The 18698-nt window shown below is 37.9% G+C and overlaps 1 long non-coding RNA gene across 1 annotated transcript in view; it reads right to left on the bottom strand.

Moving 5' to 3' along the window:
- Nucleotides 1-845: 845 nt before the first annotated feature.
- Nucleotides 846-18698, bottom strand: part of LOC115605425 — a 38288-nt gene continuing 20435 nt past the window's right edge. The window contains exons 2-4 of the long non-coding RNA XR_003990593.1: nt 7171-7230; nt 2624-2759; nt 846-914 (exon numbers count right to left, since the gene is read on the bottom strand). This is a non-coding gene — a long non-coding RNA (uncharacterized LOC115605425). The remainder of the gene's footprint in view (nt 915-2623; nt 2760-7170; nt 7231-18698) is intronic.

Raw genomic sequence — 18698 nt, 5'->3', positions numbered from 1 at the left:
TTCATTGCTGTTTATACCAAGGCTCTTAGTTCTCAAGTAGGAGGTGGTTTGTAGTCCAAGATGGGGCTGCTTATTATGGAGCAGATCTGGTGAGTTTCTCAACTCTTTTACTTAATAGGAGAAGATAGCTTGCTTCCATGGCCATTACTGCCATGACTTTCAAGATGCTTTATATTTCCTGTCTGCAATTCCAAACTTATCTTCTATTTATTTCCTTTGCTAATTAAGTCTTCTAGTTCATGCTGTACATTATGTTCAAAAAACTGCGTACTTTTTAATATAATGCTGAACTTTTTATCAGGTAGAGATGTTTCAGCAAAATTTTTTTAAATCTATTTCCTATAATGTTATGATAAAATACTGCAGAAAATACTTTTAAAAGTCATGAAATTTACAAATGCAAACTATATGACATTGATCAAACTGTGAAGCACACTGATTTCAATTTAGCTGATTTCTCACATTATTCAAAGAACATAGTTACACCAAAATTGCCCATGATGAAGTATAATGGGATGGGCAGCAAGAGAAACAAGATCCTAAGAACACATCTGAGGAAAAGCAGGGTACTGTAGGAACTTGAAAAGAAGGATTTTTATCAATATCTGTCTTTTTTTCCCATATCACTGAAGGAAGAGCCAAGAATTCCAGGAAGCCCTTTAACTGACCTCTCTAAATCACCCAGTTAGTTTGGTCTAATTCAATTACAGGTCATAAGTTTAATTTCTAAATTGTACATATATTCATGTTATCCCTTTGTTTTTACAAGAGTAATTAATTAACTATCAAATGATATTTCCTGGTCAGTTATGTATTTCTCATCCTCACCCTGGGTAATCACTTACTCTTTTGATTGTCTTCAGATTTTTCTTTGTGGCTAAGGTTCTCTTAGTTATTTTCTTATTCTTCTTGCCCTGTGGATAGAAAGAGGACATTTGTACTTATGAACAGCAACAGTCCATAACATTATATCCAGCCTTGAAAGTGTTTTTGCATTTTAGTGTGCAAGTTTTACTGTATCAGTTGAGAATCTGGCCCACTACCTTCTTTAATAACTGACTTCAAATTGCTTGCTGCCAAATCTGCAGCCTTAAGCCACATTCATATGCTAAATGACTTCATAATGCAGATGGTTAATTGTTCAAGGTCACTTAAAAAATTTTCCCTAATAAAGCTAAATAAGATTAATATCTAAACCTCTTTGGTAAAAAGAAGATTTAGCATTCTAATGTGAGTTTAGATTGTTTATGGTTGGCTCTTCAGAGATAAATATTTTCGTTAATCGAGTCAAAATAACACCAGAGGAAATTGATGAGTAAATCAATCAGTTTAATGGAGGAAAAATCCTTTTTCTAATCAAGGCTATAAAATACTAATTTTACAAAATCGTGTGTAAAACCTGATCAATACTTTGACAATATATCATGACTTTTCTGTTCTGTATTATTGCTGTTAAAGTGCAGTTACAAGTTTGGTAGTTCATGTTGACAAAATCAGACCCTTTGATTAAACATCCTAAACTCAGAGTTGTTGGCCTAGCTAATTTCACATAAATGCTGTACTGCAAATGTTACTAGTTCACATAACTCCTCTTGTTTGACAAGACCAAAATGAAATCAGATCAATTTAGAATCATTCTTTTTAAATTCCTGGATAAAAAGCAGAAGATTTTTATATGACTTCATCAAAATTGAAAACCAGTTCCTTACCAGAAGCTGTCAAAAAATATCATTAAAAAGATTTCAAAACAAAATTCTGACACAATGTAGAAGGTTTGATCTAGTGGAACTAAACTTACAAAATACAAACAATGCACTTTGCCTTGACAATGTTTTTTCTTATTTTCAGGGTTTTAGTTAAAATGTTTTTCTTTTTATTTTTTTTTTTTTGGTCAAGTCTTAAACTGGAATATTGAATGACAGAAAGACATTTTCAATAAGATTGTGTCTAACACATGAAAAGGAATACGAACATATTTATGTAGTTATCCGAAGACAAATGTTTGTGTTTAGACATATTTTCTTTTTTCCTGGTGAAAGAAAATTAAGCAAATAAGCTTTTGAGTTTTACTTTAGGAAGCAACATTTGATTCTTAGCTTGGAGCTGGCAGTTGCAGTTCTAGAAGAAAACAGACCTACTCTAATATCATTGAAGTTAATATAGTAAATGAATTTTTTAATCAGAAAAAGTAAGAAATACTTAAATACAGTCAATTATATCCTCATAACAGTTATTAGCAAAACATTCCGACTATATTTGCCATGACACTTAGCTGTGGTTAGTCCAGTATGGATGAGTCCTAGACTGTGATCTAGACTGTAACTTGTATCAACAGATCTAAAAAAAGTAGAAGAAGAGCTATTGAATTACTGATCGTTATTCCAACCTGGTTCTTTCTTGCTTGTACAAAAGCTAGAGCTAGGAATTTATAGACAAAAATTCCATGTTTTTTATTGGATCAGAGTTTTCATCATTTCATGTCCAGCAAACAAAAACTGTTCATGAAACTCATAAGCAAGGTCTATCTCAAGACAAAATGCCGGCCATCTAGCCCAAGAGACACCACTTCATCTTCAAAAAGAACTCATCAAAAAGTTGCATAATTAGCTTTATTTCAAAACACCTTTGATTCACAAACTTCAGCTGTGCACAGCAACAAATCTTCTGTGTGATTCTCAATAAGTCTTCAAATTGATTGAGAGGAGGGTTCAGTTAAAAGAAACTTGTCTTATCCACTCCATCATTATATCTCATGAATCCTAAAAAGAAGTACAGAATAGCTATTACTGTTTTTCCTAGCATACCCTCATAAAGTTTGCCGTTGACACAAAACTGGGAGGAAAATATACTGTATGATCCACTATAATATCATTTTCAACCTAATGTCTCCCAGGACATTGTCTTCTTCTAAATATATTTTTTAAATATTGCAATTATTTTACTTGCTTGATGGTTATTAGCTACAGGGATTCTTTGGTATTTCTAGGGCTTCTTGCAAATCTGATTAGTTGATCAAGCAGGCTTTGGAATCATGCTGGTGTCTAACATTTTTCTATTTAAACATATTATATCTTTACTGTATTTATACATGGCAACACATATACCTTGAAAATGCAGCTTCTTATAACCAAATGACTCAAAGATTGTGACTGGAAAAACTTTTTATTCAAATGCAATGGTATTTATGCACCTATCCTGAAGTTAGTGGAAAAAATACATTTTGCAGATAAAATTCAATTTGTGAGGCTCAGCAAGAGCACAATAAAGATTGTTTCCAGCATATTTTAAGAATCTGAACTTGGAAACTATATCAGACAGGGAGGCTTTTTTTTTTTTTTTTCCCCCGATTGGTCACTAAAGCAACTACACATGGAGCTGTTCTTATAAATTACAGGCCATGCTTACTGAGAATTACTCTCCCAGATCAAGAAATGCAATTAATTAAAATGACTTGCTCATACTTACTGTCTCCTTGTAAAAAATCTTTTTTCCAGTGGAAAAGAGATTCTGAAGAACTTAAAACTGGAGGGTAATTTACTTGGATAAAGGCACACAATGTAACCAGCACAAAACTGGGGACACATTTCAAATAGGCTGTTCAGTTTCTTGCTTTTTTCGGTAGCAAGTCCAGCAGGAATCTTAGTTGCTGAGGGCAAGTCTCCCAACTTAAGTCAACTTGATTTCACCCAAGGAGAGCAAACTAGAGGACAAAACCCTACAGGGAATTATTTTATCTTCTTTTTTAGTGTGAGGAACATTTCCTGTCTTCTGTTTCATTCTGTTATGAAGTTGAGTCTAGGAACAGAGGTCACCGCTTTACTGAAAGCATTCTTCGTACCAATATCTGATGTAAATAACAACAGCATATGACTCTGGAGGTAGCCAGTAAAGACTCCACAAACTATAAGCCAGGCCAGGCTTGGAAAAGGGGCAAAACTCAGCTTGCTCTCACAAAAAGAAGGAAGTGCCGTGACTTAACCACACACCTAGGATTTCTCTCCATGAAAAACAGGTAAAGGCTGTTCATTTTCATGAGGCTGTTCATTTCATTTCTCAGATGAGAGCTATTTTTGACAAGATGCACAGTGCTTTTCAACAGGAATTAATCTTTAAAATAATATTTTTGCCTCTTAGATATGATTTCAAAACTTGAAATCTACCCAATAACTTTGTTCAGTATTTGCTGGAGCCTGGGCTTTCACACCCCATATTAGGATACATGCAGTGAAGACTAATGTTAGGATCTTCAGAAACGAGGTTCATGTAAATACTTGATGTTCTTGCTCAAATAGGGCAGGCAAAGTAAACCCACTGGTTAAAAATGATGCAAGAATCAAATGGGGGTTGCATAGATTTTTTAGGTACTGCATGTAGCACCTGCTTGGACAAGGACAAGAAGAGCCCAGTGCTTTTGGTGCTTCTTCTACTGCACAGGCTCCACTCCTCAGACTGTGCTTTAGTGTTAATATCTCCTCAAGCCAAGGGTGAGTGTGATGTCCAGATATCAGCTGTTCCCTCTCCTCAGTGAAAACAGAGGAGAGTTGTATGCGGCCTTTGTCATCCAAGATACTCCCTTTTATCTTGGTCTGTTGTTGCAGAGTTCTCTGTCTATCACCAGTAGCAAGGTAGGCAACGAGTATAGCAGCTAACAAACTCCTTGGATTCTAACTTAATTCTTTCCCATTAGGAACCCATATTGCAATTGCAGAAAAATATCCCAACTCCCTTTTCACTTTAAAGTCTGCCTTCGTTCTGTTCATCAACACATGACTACATTTAAGGATGCAACATTTCAATTGCTCTTAAAAATTCTTTTAAATTTAGCATCTTTGTGCACAGATCTCTTCAGTGCCTGAAACACTATTTAAAGAACGGATATATTTTCCCAAGTCTTACCTAGTAACTACTGCTGACCATCTCTGTAACCTTTCCAGTGGCATTACTTCTCGCTTCACTAACAGTGACTTTGCAAAGCTGTTAGTTAGTTCTTTCTATTCAGCTGGAAAAATTTCTTTCCTATGTATGTGGCATACCCCTCTTCAGGCCATAACTAATAATAAGATCTGAGGCATTAAAGTATAAAATATTTAAAACTTTTATTCTTCAAAAAGCACTATATGCTCAAAGGAAAGGTTTAGGCAGGTGTGCCAGATCACTAAAACCAACTGTGAAACGTGGAATTCTGATTTTGTTTTCAAGCAAGATTTCCTCATATCAGCTTCTTGAACAAATAATATGGAAACAAATTATATAAGTAACTTCCAGAACTTCCGTGAAGCAAATTTCTCCTTCTGTTTCTAAAGGAAGAATGCAACTTTTTCCTAATGTTAATAATGTCTACAGTATGAGTACAGGCAATAAGAACAGTATGATGACAAAGGCAGTACAAGTATTCATCTAATACATCTCATTAAGAAGCCCAAAGAAAATAGACAGCATGGAGTTCTCTGATGGCATTCTCAAGCAAATTTGACTTTTCAGTCAGCAATACATATCTTCTTGATGGTTATTTTGTTTGAAGCAATCTAATTAAAAAGTTTAAACAAATTTTCTGTCTTTTCAGATTACACAGCACTGGGCAGTTTTTAATTTTTATTACAGTATTATTATGCATGTTAACCAAATTGATTTAAAGAAGGCTTTTGTATTTTGATAACACTAAGGGTTAGGATTTTGACAACGTTAGAGTGCTTGGATATGATCTGAAGCTCTATGCCAAAACCACAAATCTCAAGCAAAAGAACACAATGCAGAACTAATCTTTTTTATTGATGTTCCCAGTATTTTTCTGAGCTGTACCACAGGTGCTAATAGACATTTTCTTCAGCTTGTGCTGTGGATTCCTAGACAGACTAGCTTAGCTAGCCAGACTATGAGTTGGTAGTGCCATCTGGAAATTGTCAGTACTAACAAGACATATGGAGATGTGCCTGTTTTTAATAGAAATGGACTTCAGTCTTGGTATTGTCCCTTATGACCAAAACTGATTGCGTTTTGGAGGAAGGCTTAATGTTCAGTCTGGTTTTATGTTCCCTGCCCAAACTGTAACGCAAAGGAAGAGCTTCATACAAAAAGCTCTGTGTATATTTTAAACACAATGAAATGTGTTTGTGTCTAAGGATGTTTGAGTTAAATGTTTGATTTGAGATATTTTCAGCTCCTTGCTCTCTTTGAAGAAGGAACAAAATACTGAAAGGAAAACTAGCAGCAGCTTAGCAAGCCTTTCCTTTGTAGGTCACTAGCACAAATCCAGTTCAAGTTAGTGTAAAGCAGAATTTCATGACTGATAATTGTTTAGTAGCCTTCATGAACTGAGTTTATCTGAGCTCAGAGACACAGAAAATGTGATATTCCCTGTTGAAAAAGGTTTTCCATTACAATTGCCTCTTCTCAATTCCAATCAGTAAAGCAAAAAACAATAGGAGCTTTGAAGTGATTAATCTGATGAATAATATTCTAGTTATTTTTACTTTTAAGAAGAAACTTCCTCGTCCCTGTTCTAAGGACTGTTAACATATATGTAAAACAGTGAATTTTAACATGGAGATTCAATCACATCCAAGTTAGAACTCAACTTCCAGTTTTGAAATCTACTTCACAAAGCAATTAACTGGTATCCCAAATTGGGATGTCTTTATGAACTGAAGATGGGATAAGGATAAGGACATCACTGTTTGCCTTGGGCAGTTTGAGAAAATACCTGAATAGTTTGCAAGTGAGAAGTAGCCATCAACATGTTTTACCTCTGTGACTGGCAAACACACTAGATGACTTTACTGAGAAGCAAAATGAATTTTCTTCACCTTCTCCTTTTCCTTTTTTCAGATGCCTTTGTATTCAGAAAGAAAACTCCATATATTCTACCTAGTATTTATTTGATTTGTGATTCAAAATCCTATTAGGACAGAAGAGATGGTTTATTTCCATTCTCTGAGAGAAATACCAGTAACTATATTAAATGGCCTATTTAAGTGATTTACTACTTTTCCCCAGCCCATATTATCATTGTTCCACATCCTCTTGGGAGTCCAAGGCTGCAGGTTGTCATTCTTCTACCCCACTGTTTAAGGCCAAGCTTTCCTAGTCAGTGCTGATCACCACAGTTCTTCCTTATCTCTTGTGTTATTATCTCCTGAGCTACCCTGAGGATCAGTGGAAGATGCCTCTTACTCTTCAGATGTCCTAGAGAAACATGTAAGGTTCCAGTCACTGAAAGTCTGGTCCAGGACCCTAGTTTAAAAATCAAATGGAATACAGATGAAATGATGAGACGTTAACCAACCAACTTAAAATTAACATAACCAAAGCAGAAAAAAAGATTAAAACACATAAAAAACACTGGTTTTTAGAAAGAATCAAAATGGACAACTGAAGTCCAAAGATTTTTAGATTTAAGTGGCAGAGGTAGAAATAAAGCTCTATTTAATTTAGTTTAAGACAAAATTTTAACAAAATTTAAAGCATGTGGAGTGAGACACCTGATCTGTGTGCATACTCTGTGTCTTCAGATTTAATTCAAAGCAGAAAACTTCAGTATGGAGAAGCAGACTTGCTTGCCCATTTCCTTCTCAGAATTTTTCTGCTATGTAATTAAATTGTCAGCTGATCATTAACCCACCATAAAAAAGGCTTTTTTCTTCCTAGCTGGACAATTTGACAATCCACATTCAGACTTTCACAAAGCATATAACTTGACAGCAAAAGATTATTTAATCATAGAAATTAATACATGGAGCTCATTACTGCTTTTTGTTTGTAGCCAGACAAAACAATAGCTTATGATTTGAGGTTCTAATATAGCGTAAATTGTCTTCCCCCTTCTCCATCACCCAGCCCCTCTGAACCTGAATTCTCAGTCCTTGAAATTAATTTAGTTATTTCAACTTCCAGAAAATTACCAAATCATAATCTTATGTAAAAGATCTTACTAAAAGGCTAAAATTAACTGCCTTCAGAGCTTTTTAATGGAGAACCCTAAATATTCTTGAAATAATCAAGATAAAAGCCTAATATCCTCTATCTGTGTAAGCTTTTAAAGAATAAAAAATAATTACATGACAGGAAGATGCAAGAACAAATAAGTTCTGAATGTTGCCATGTTTTACATTAAAACCAGATCATTTTGCTCCTTTATAAAAAATCGTGAGTATACATCTCAAAGGCTCATATCCTTGTCCTCAGATTGACCTTTTTTTCCTCTCCTGCAGCACTGGTTCTACCAGATGAGTAGCAATGAATCCTCTCTAACTTCTTTTCAGACATTGTTATGTTCTTGTTAGACTCAAAGAGTACACCGGAGATCAGCTTAAGTACTCTCCCTCACCAAAACAAGATCACATAGCCCTTGGCCACCCCTCACAGATCTTACTGTAGCCTGATCTTCAAAATTTCTGGTGAAAGCAGTTTCTCAGTATCCTCAGGTGATCCAATCTTGTGCTCCACTATCCCAACCAAGTTTTCTAAGTCTTTTCACCCAAAATTGTCTACGCTGAAAACCAATTTGATTTCTTCTGGCCTTGGGAAACAATTGGATCATCAATATTAAAACTACATATGATCATGTCACCCTCAAACACCTCTCAGCAAGCCAGTTCCCTCATACGTTATGCTATCTAAATCCTTCATCATCCACACTATTGGATTCTTTTTACTTTGTCTTCAACTTAAAAATGCAGTTCCCAGAGTAGAGACAATATACCTTCCAAGGCTTCTCTGGAGTTAAGTGAGGAATGTAACCAGATGTTTTGTGTGCGGACTTCTGCTTCACAAATCTAAAATAAAACCTGCTTTCCTACTATATCTTTTTCCACTGCATTACTTTTTTTTTTTTTCTCCTTTATGGAAAAGTACTCTATTTCAAATTTCAATTTGCTTTCTATTTTCTTAGGTAGAGAGCTTTAGTTCATAAATGCTTAAAAACTTTTTGGGTTTCTGACCAACTCTCCAGACTGCCAGTAGCATTTTTAGCACTTTTCCCAAAATACTTAAAACTCCTCTCAGCTTCGCACAAGCCAGAAATTAAAAGGTATAATCTCCATTCTATTTTGCACATTTTTCATGAAGATACCAAGAAGAATTTGACAAAACACAAGATTTTACAGGAATTTACTCAGGGTGTCCTCCACATTTGATGTGGCTGCACCGATAGTCAAACTTTCCAATAGTTATACAGCTACCTGAAGGTAATTACATGCATGCCATATTTCCTCAACTTATGAGATTCTAATGCTGAAAAAATGTCTACAAACTTCATAAAAATTAATTTACGTCTGTATCTGCTGCTTTTTATTTCTATGCTATGCTGCCACCATTCTCAAAGAAGGTAATCAGATAAATTTGATCTGATCTGTTCTTGACAATTCCTTGTTGGTTGTTTTTATAACCTATACATATTGCAGATGCTTCAAATTACTTCAGTAATTTGTTCTATATCATTTTGAGGAAACGCAACCAGACTGCTCGAGCTATAATTCCTCAGCTCCAATTAAAAAAAAAATAAAGTTAAAAAAGGTTTATTTTTCTCTACTCTTCTAGGATCTCTTCTGCCTGCAGCTTCCCAGAAATAATCACTAACCATTCAGAGACTACTTTGTCTTATTTCTTGGGAGGAATTTCATCAAACCCTGAGAACATGAATGTACCAATCTTACATAAGTAGTCTGAACTGTTCTATTCTCTACTCCAGCCTGCATTCCAAACACCTTGTTAAAATTAATTTGTTAAAGTATCCAACACAATGTACCTTTTCCATAAAGATGAAAAGAAACAATTCTGCTTTCTCTGATGAAAGCAAATTATTCTGCTTTCTTCGTCGAACCTCTTGTTCAATCTCTTTTCTCATTTTCCCTCTTAGTTTTAATGTATTCACTGAAACTTTTGTTGCTTGTCATGTCCCTTGTTATTTAGAACTCATATAGCATTTAAGTTTTCTTATTTTATCCCCATATGCTTGTGTAATTCATTTGTATTAATCCTTATTTATAAATCAGCTTGGTTTATTATTTTAAATAACAGGCATTTCCTTACTCAGTTGGCTAGCAATACACATTTGAGCAGCCTTATGAACAAGGCTAGGGAGAATGTCACTTCTGGTGATAAGGCAACAGAGCAGCTGGTAAAACATCCATGACTAATCTCTTACTCTGAAGCAGCTATTTGCAGAGCCTCGTGTTTCTCCATGTCCTGAGAGCCTCATGGAGCAAGGCTGGCTGCAGGGCACCCTGACAGTGTGGTGGAAATGATGGAAATAGAAATCAGAGGCCCAATGCATATGTTTTACTTGTACCATGCTTTTAAGCTACTGTGCACCCACAATATGCCCTCTGACAACTTCAGTTGTGACTTTTGAGTTCTCATTCTTCTCCCCCTACTTGTTCACTTCCGATTTCTTGCATCTCCACAAGAGTTTTCTCACAGCAGAGGCTATTGCTGGAATGACCTGGTCACAGAAATCAACACTGACATCTTCCTGCTGTCCTCACTGGGCACTGCTTTTTGCCCTTAGGTTGTAAGAGGCATCGAAACTTCAGGCAGTAGGGAAAGGAAGGTAGGTGCCACATACCTGTGAAATATGAACTATTATTCTTGTAATTTTGTTTTCTTTAGGAATAGCAATAGTGGAATCTATAAAATCTGGAAGTACTGATATTGATTCAGATGAATAGCTTGGTGTCTGCTCTGCAGTGGGAGAAACTCTCCCTCCTCCTCTTTCCCAGAGTGTAATACTTAGAAAGAGCCCACTGCTTCCCTCTACTATGACTATACTGATCTAAATCCACTGATCCATAAACAGACAATATGGGCTTGTACTAGACCATTTTTCCGGCAAACCATTTCTGAAAGTGATATGAAAAGATTTGCATTAGACATTGAAAGTTACTGATGGCAAATGGCAACAATCATGCACAATATACGATATCATGCTCGCTATGTCTTAACAGGGAAATTTAGAATTATACTCAGCTCTTTCTGAAAAGTAACATTAAGTCTTTCACTGATGTCTGTATAACCTTTTCCCAAACATGTTTCTTCATTTTCACATTTCTCTTAGCTTCTGTAAATTACTCTAACCCAAGAAGCTCTTATAAAGATGATTGTCCGAAAAAAACCCAAACAATGTCTTTTAAACTTATAATTTAGAACTTGTACGGGAAAAGTTCTGACAAAAAAGCCCCTGAGAAGGTAAAGATGTTTCATTTTCAGTATTACCTTTTTTTTCTCTTTTCTTCATAGGCAGAACAAACAGCCATTGTTTATGTTTCAGTGCAGATTCCAACAGAGTATGTCTGTATAGCACAGCCAGACAGCACGTCATAAGTGAATTAACAGTAATTAGTTGTGCATATTCACTCTTCTGGAGATGATAGTTAGGGCATTGAACTAAGATGTAGGAAGGTTAGGTCCAGTTTTTAGCTCTGCTAAAGGTCTGGTTTGTAGGTTTTATTAGATATCACTTTCCTCTTTTCTCTTTTCTTTTTGCTTTATAGTTCAGACTGTGCAGGGAGGGAATTGCCTGTGCATGGGCATAGCAAGGCAGCATAAGAAAATAGGATCCTCAAACCATCTGAGGCCTTTACTTATTCTTGCAGTATCACGCAACAAATAATCCGTGATAAATTTCACTTGCTCTCTACAAAACCTTTGCTGAGACAGATCTTGTTATGTTTTATAAATGGAATGCAGACTTCATCACAGCCTCTGCCAGTAGTTTTTTTATTCTCCTGGGATTTGAATGCCACACTGAGCTGCCTAAAGTCACTAGCATTGCTTTGTCCAACCGTTAGCTGAAAATATGGTTTCCCAGAGCTGACTTAATCTAATCTGACCTGATTATGTACCACAAGAAGAGAAAAAGAATCATAACAAATGTTGGTCACATACTCATTCAAACCACTGAAGAAAACAGGGAATGATTTATGTGGTCATATACATTCATCCCATCGAGGGAGAGCATTTTCACACCAATTTGATGGTCATCTCACCGAGGAGAACAGGTTGTTCTCAATGCGATGCTAATTCTGGCAAAAGCCATAAATTCTGAGCAACACTGGTGGAAAACAGTCTCATCAATGAAATGTATGAAGGGAGGGAGGGAGAGAGGGAGGAAGGAAGGAAGGGAGGAAGGGAGAAATGAAGGGAGGGAGGGAGGGAGGGAGGGAGGGAGGGAGGGAGGGAGGGAGGGAGGGAGGGAGGGAGGAAGGGAGGAAGGGAGGAAGGGAGGAAGGAAGGAAGGAAGGAAGGAAGGAAGGAAGGAAGGAAGGAAGGAAGGAAGGAAGGAAGGAAGGAAGGAAGGAAGGAAGGAAGGAAGGAAGGAAGGAAGGAAGGAAGGAAGGAAGGAAGGAAGGAAGGAAGGAAGGAAGGAAGGAAGGAAGGAAGGAAGGAAGGAATCATAGAATAGTAAGGGTTGGAAAGGACCTTAAGATCATCTAGTTCCAACCCCCCTGCCATGGGCAGGGACACCTTGCCCTAAACCATGTGGCCCAAGGCTCTGTCCAACCTGGCCTTGAACACCACCAGGGGTGGAGCATCCACAACCTCCCTGGGCAACCCATTCCAGTGCTTCACCACCCTCACTGTAAAGAACTTCTTCCTTATGTCTAATCTAAACTTCCCCTGTTGAAGTTTGAATCCATTACCCCTTGTCCTACCACTACAGTCCCTAATGAAGAGTCCCTCCCCAGCATCCTTGTAGACCCCCTTCAGATACTGGAAGGCTGCTATGAGGTCTCCACGCAGCCTTCTCTTCTCCAGGCTGAACAGCCCCAACTCTCTCAGCCTGTCTTCATACGGGAGGTGCTCCAGCCCTCTTATCATCCTCGTGGCCCTCCTCTGGACTTGCTCCAACAGCTTCATGTCCTTTTATGTTGAGGACACCAGAACTGTATGCAGTACTCCAAGTGAGGTCTCACAAGAGCAGAGTAGAGGGGCAGGATCACCTCCTTCGACCTGCTGGTCATGCTGCTTTTGATGCAGCCCAGGATACGGTTGGCTTTCTGGGCTGCAAGCGCACACTGCCGGCTCATGTTAAGCTTCTCGTCAACCAACACCCCCAAGTCCTTCTCTGCAGGGCTGCTCTGAACCTCTTCTCCACCCAACCTGTAGCAGTGCCTGGGATTGCCCTGACCCAGGTGTAGGACCTTACACTTGGCTTGGTTAAACTTCCTAAGGTTGGCATCGGCCCACCTCACAAGCGTGTCAATGTGGATGGCATCCCTTCCCTCCAGCGTATCAACCGAACCACACAACTTGGTGTCATCGGCAAACTTGCTGAGGGCGCACTCAATCCCACTGTCCATGTTGCCAACAAAGATGTTGAACAGGACAGGTTCCAACACCGATCCCTGAGGGACACCACTCGTTACAGGTTTCCAACTGGAAATCGAGCCTTTACCACAACTCTTTGCATGTGGCCATCGAGCCAGTTCTTTATCCACTCAGTGGTCCATCTATCAAATTGATGTCTCTCCAATTTAGAGACAAGGATGTCGTGCGGGACAGTGTCGAACTGTCAAAGGAAGGGAGGAAGGGAAGAAGGGAGTAAGGGAGGAAGGGAGGAAGGAAGGAACCTTTAATTCCTTCAAAAATATGCTTTTAGAAACAGAGGGAAGAGAATTTGAGAAGTTTTCAGCCATCTATCCACAGATTTTTGAAATTGATATACCAGAAAGCTATACAAAAGGCAGGTTTAAGATGTATTTATATACATGGAACAGTTTAAAAGAGAGGGGGAAAAGAAAAAAAAAAAAGAAAAGGAGGGGAATTAAAGAGCTTAAACAGCTGATTGTTCTGGGTTCTCAGTAGGGCAGACTCCTCCCCATGGCAACAACTCAGAAGGCATTTGACTACTTGGGGAACTAGAAAAGATGGTCTTGACAGAGATTTCTTCCCTCCTATGGCTTTTACCCTGGAGACTGGGCAGTTTGGTTAACATAAAAGTTTTTCTGTTAAATGAAAGTAGATGAAGGTATGTCCTAGGTCAAAATCATTCCAAGTGTTCTGATCTTGGTTATTAGGTATAAAGTGGGAGGAACTTAATGAAATAAAAATAACAATCAGGTTGTCTGCCAGGGTACAGAAGAGCATCTAGTCTGACCTGTGCTCCTTTTTTTGTCTTTGGCATAAGGGTTGTTACTCATATAGATGATTATGTTTGTTCCTTTTTGTAACTTACTGGGTCTTGATTAAATATCTTTTGCAGGCAGCACTTGAAATATGTAAATTACTTTCCTTCTTCAGTACTATTGCTTTAATGGGGAACTACAAAAGCTCTGTCCCCTAGCAACAGCTCTCTGCAAGCTCTACTTATAAATCAATGCCAGATAGGTGAAACGCATAGAAGGAACAGAGATATTAAATGGGTTTTATTGGTCAAGGCTACTTTTTGTCCATGCAAAATCTAACCTGATTCATTAATTAATTCAGAAAAACAAACCAAACAACGTTTGCCATCTTCCTCTTGGTCTAATACTTACTGATTATCTACCAGTTGTCTTTAAAGGTCCGAACTGTTTTGTAGTAATGAAATGCTATACAGTATTATATTAAATGACTACTTTGAAGACTGAATGAAATTTGGGTGTTTCATTAGGAACAATAATAATGATAGATTATTTCAATCACTAAAATTTGTTTATCATGGGGAATTGATGTCTATGTTGTTTTCAAGGACTAGTTCTGCCTAGTCTGGCTTATCTGTATGTTTAGTTTCCAGAAGCATTTGAGCACAAATTACATTTCAACCTGAACCCCAACTGTAAGGACACATACACTATTCTGCAGAATTTTGACTTAATTTAAATATCACAACTGTTATATTCATGATGTGAAAATAATACATTTTCTCCTTGTCTTCCACACAATGCTACTTCTTTAAGGTAAAAATTATTCTGATAAGGAAAAGCAGGCATTGTAAAAGAAAAATCCTTTTTGTCATTCTTCAGATGAGAGAATTAAAAGATGGTGCAATAGACTAAGCAGGATGAAGAAATACATGTAACACATTTGTGTTGTCTCTCTGCAAATGGTGATTATCAACAACTTTGGATGGATTTGCATAGTGAGAATGAATGAAGACGCTTAGCTTGACCCTGTTAAACTTCACATTTCTTATCTAAATACTTGAAGAACCACTTCTGTTCAAAGCAATTGGGAAAAACAACCTACTTTTTATACTTCATTCTTAAAGCAAACAAATCTTTTTTGATAAAACTCTTCAGAAAACCTGTAAGAAACATGCCCAAACCAGAAAGTTTCAGCTCCCAAATGGTTAGAAGAACTTGCTATAAATTTAAAGGTGACAGATAGAAAGCATTGAGTAATATTCCTCAGTGCAGCACAGGATGTAATTTGACTCAGAACTTGTTTGACCATCCATAAGTCATTTACACTTTGGAAATGTGAAAGAACACTGAAGTGGAAGAAGTCTGCCACAAAGGAAGGCTAAGTCCTGTTTCTGAAAGTGGCAGGAAATTTTCTGGCACCATGAAGGGTCCCATTAACATCTCTATAATTTGATCTCATACCCAATACTGGCAGAAAGCTGATTACCCATTCTGCACTCCCTTCAGCTGTAAATATTTCAAACCTGACTGTTTTATGTCTCTTCCCCATAACAGTGTTACAATCTCTAAAATGTTTGTAACCTATACAGCTTGTTGTAAAGGCTTAATGTCCTTGGCCTGAGAAAGAAATTGTACTCAAGAAATCAGCTTTATTCCATTTTGGCAGATTAAAGTCAAAAGAAATACAGTATTAGTATCCAAGCAATGCAGTCTCTCAAAATAAAAGGAAGGCAAGAACTATTAGGGCTAACGTAATGGATAATAAACGCCAAGGGACCAACTGGAAAGTTGCTGTGCTTAATATGAGCAACTTAGAATCAGAAGTATCTTTCTGAGGTAGGAAAAGCACATCTGAGGTAGTCTTCATGCTCAGTCAGTGCCAAAGTGCCCCTTTTGTGCCCTACCTTGTTCATGGCACCAGCAACAGGAACGTTTTTCTGATGTCAAGTAGTAGTATTTTGTAAGTGCTGTAGGAGCTCTGAACAGCCCCAATGTTTCCACTCTGACAGTCACAAGAAGTCTTGTAGCCTTTTCACTGGCATTGCACACAAAGACACAGTCCCTCACACAGTGCTTTCTGCTTGTTACAATAGAAAATATTTCCCCAGGCATTAAAAAATAATCCAGAAAGGTGTAAATCTGGTGACAGATTTGTTCATGTTTCTCATAAATCTGACTGCAATTGTGCATACATCATAGAGTTTTCTTATAAACACTAAGCAAAATCCAACTCTAATAGCAATGCAATCAGGCTAGGATTTCTAACCACAAACTGGAATAGGAATACAAAAAGCAGAGAGGAAATGCAAAACAGTGAAGCTGAAGTAGAAACAATTTTCTGTAGAAAGCCGCAGTGATCTTAGAGCAGGGCCATCAGCTACGTTTTTGTGGTGGTGTCCTGAAAACCTTCAAGTACAGAGATCCCACTAGTTCCCTGGGCAACCTGTTCCTGTGGTTAACTATCCTCATAGTGAAAAAATTTACCTGATATCTAGCTGGAACCTCCCCTGGTTCCTCTATTCTACCACTGTGCAGTGCTGTGAGATTTAAAGAAAAAAGAAAATTAATATTTCATTCCTGTTAATTGTCAATCTCATATGCTATATATGGCAAAGTGAACCATAACTGTATTTCCACTGTATCTTGAACACTGTATTTAGAATTTGCAATCATTTTTCTACATTTGGCATAAGAAGTTAAGAATGATCAGAAATATTGTTTTCTGTCAGCATTAATATACGGAACACATCATTACAAGTGGGTTGTCTCTTTTCCCTGACATTGTAAACACTTTAAAATGCTCACCAGTTCCTAGAAGTTACTTTTATTTTTGCAGTGAGGATTACCCAGCTGTAATTTTTACGTTATTTAAAGACAGTGACTATGACAATGGCAAAAATTATTTGAGTAACTGAATAACATTGGAATCTATGAATATATACTTAAGTAGCTAGAAAATTAAAACAAACTTTTTGTGTGTGCTCAGGCTCATGAAAAAGCATTCACTGAAGGACTGCTGTCTGATCATAAATATAATTTTTATAGAAAACACACAGAAAAACAAAAAAACAACTTAAATATCTAGCACACAGTTACCTCTTAACTGATTTCAACATGAGACCCCTTTAACCTGAAATTTCATTAAACTTTTAACTTACAGTGTCTCAAAAGATATGTTGATTTGTCAGGAAAGGTTGTTCCTTTTGTATGCTCAGCACAATATCTCAGTCTCTTTTTAATCCTTCAACCACGTGGTGTGAAGCAGAGACCACAGTGCTAAGGTGTTTAGTTAACCTCAATTGCTTTTGCTGGTCCCTCTGTGCATCAGCAAATGACAGTAACATTGACTGTACACTGTAAAGTCAGTTTCCCTCAGCAAGCAGGTTTCAAATATTAACTGAACAGCACAGGATACCCACAAGCTTAGGAATATTGTATAGGACCATGAACAGGAATTCTCTGCAGAAAACATTTGTTGATTCTTTATGAAGATATCGGTTTCAATTCCCCTTGCAGATATGTGCATTTCACCTCCTGCAAATGCCAAGAAAATGTATATATACATTCACAATATTTCCCTAAACTAGCCAAAAGTAAGCCAATATTACTAGCTTCACCTACAGCACCACCAAAAGAGCCCTGGAACAACTATGTTTGTCCAGCATGTCCCTGATGGCTCCATAGAGGGTCATGTCCTCACTGGGGTGAGCACCAGTGACCCAGCTCCACAGGCAGATACTCTATAAAGCAATGTAATGAAAGGTGCATCTCTGCCGTTTATTCCAGCCTGCTGCATCCTGGTATACAATGAGCCCCTTTGGGAACTCCCCAGCAGAGCCCAGCCTTCTTGTGACCTTGCCAGCAACTAACTACCCCATCAGAAAGGGCACTCGTGCTACACCCTTGCTGCACGCACAGTCATAACCAAAGGCCAAGCTACATGCTGATGAGCAAGAAGCTGCCTGAGTCCCTTGCACAGCAAAAGGAACTCCCCAGGAAGGAAAATATGCAGCTTTGTGTCCTAGCCCTCAGGAGTCAGCAGCTAAGGTCCAAATTTGCTGAGTGATGATGTTCCTCAAAGCTGGATGCTCCTAGTGCACTTGTGTGCCCTGTCACACAGCTGCTACCAGGCACAATCACCAGTGGCTGTGCAGGCATCCCCCCTTCTTTTCCTCCACTTGCCAGCTTAGGGCACTTACTGGGAAAGTTATGGGCTATGGCAGTATTGCCTTACCTCATGTTCAGCCATGACAAACAGTATATTCCCAGTACAAATTCCAAATAACTGAACAAGTGACAAAAAGACTTCACTAATGGTGCCCCGAGAGGTTTCTCCTGGAGTTCCCCAGGCAGTGTACATTAGGGCTATGGCAGAGTAACCCAGCTGCATCCAGGGTCTGCTGAGGTCCTTCACCAGAGATGAAGCTCGCAACAGCTGCTATGATCTGGCCATCTCTCCCTGTTTCTCTAAAAAATATTTGCCACTCACTTCTGGTTTCCTGAGCCTTATGGAGGTCTTTCTTACTGTGCAGAGCTTAAAGACAACCTTACAGGAAAAGGTCAAAAGCTGGGCTATGAAATAGGCCCAGAGGTTTACAACCGTAGCAGAGATATACGGTGACTTACCCTGAGGTGGAA

This window comes from Strigops habroptila, chromosome 3, assembly GCF_004027225.2.
Source record: "Strigops habroptila isolate Jane chromosome 3, bStrHab1.2.pri, whole genome shotgun sequence".
In the NCBI taxonomy this organism is placed as follows: domain Eukaryota; kingdom Metazoa; phylum Chordata; class Aves; order Psittaciformes; family Psittacidae; genus Strigops; species Strigops habroptila.
Note: the sequence above shows the minus strand (reverse complement) of the source record. Positions and strands in the feature narration are given on the sequence as shown.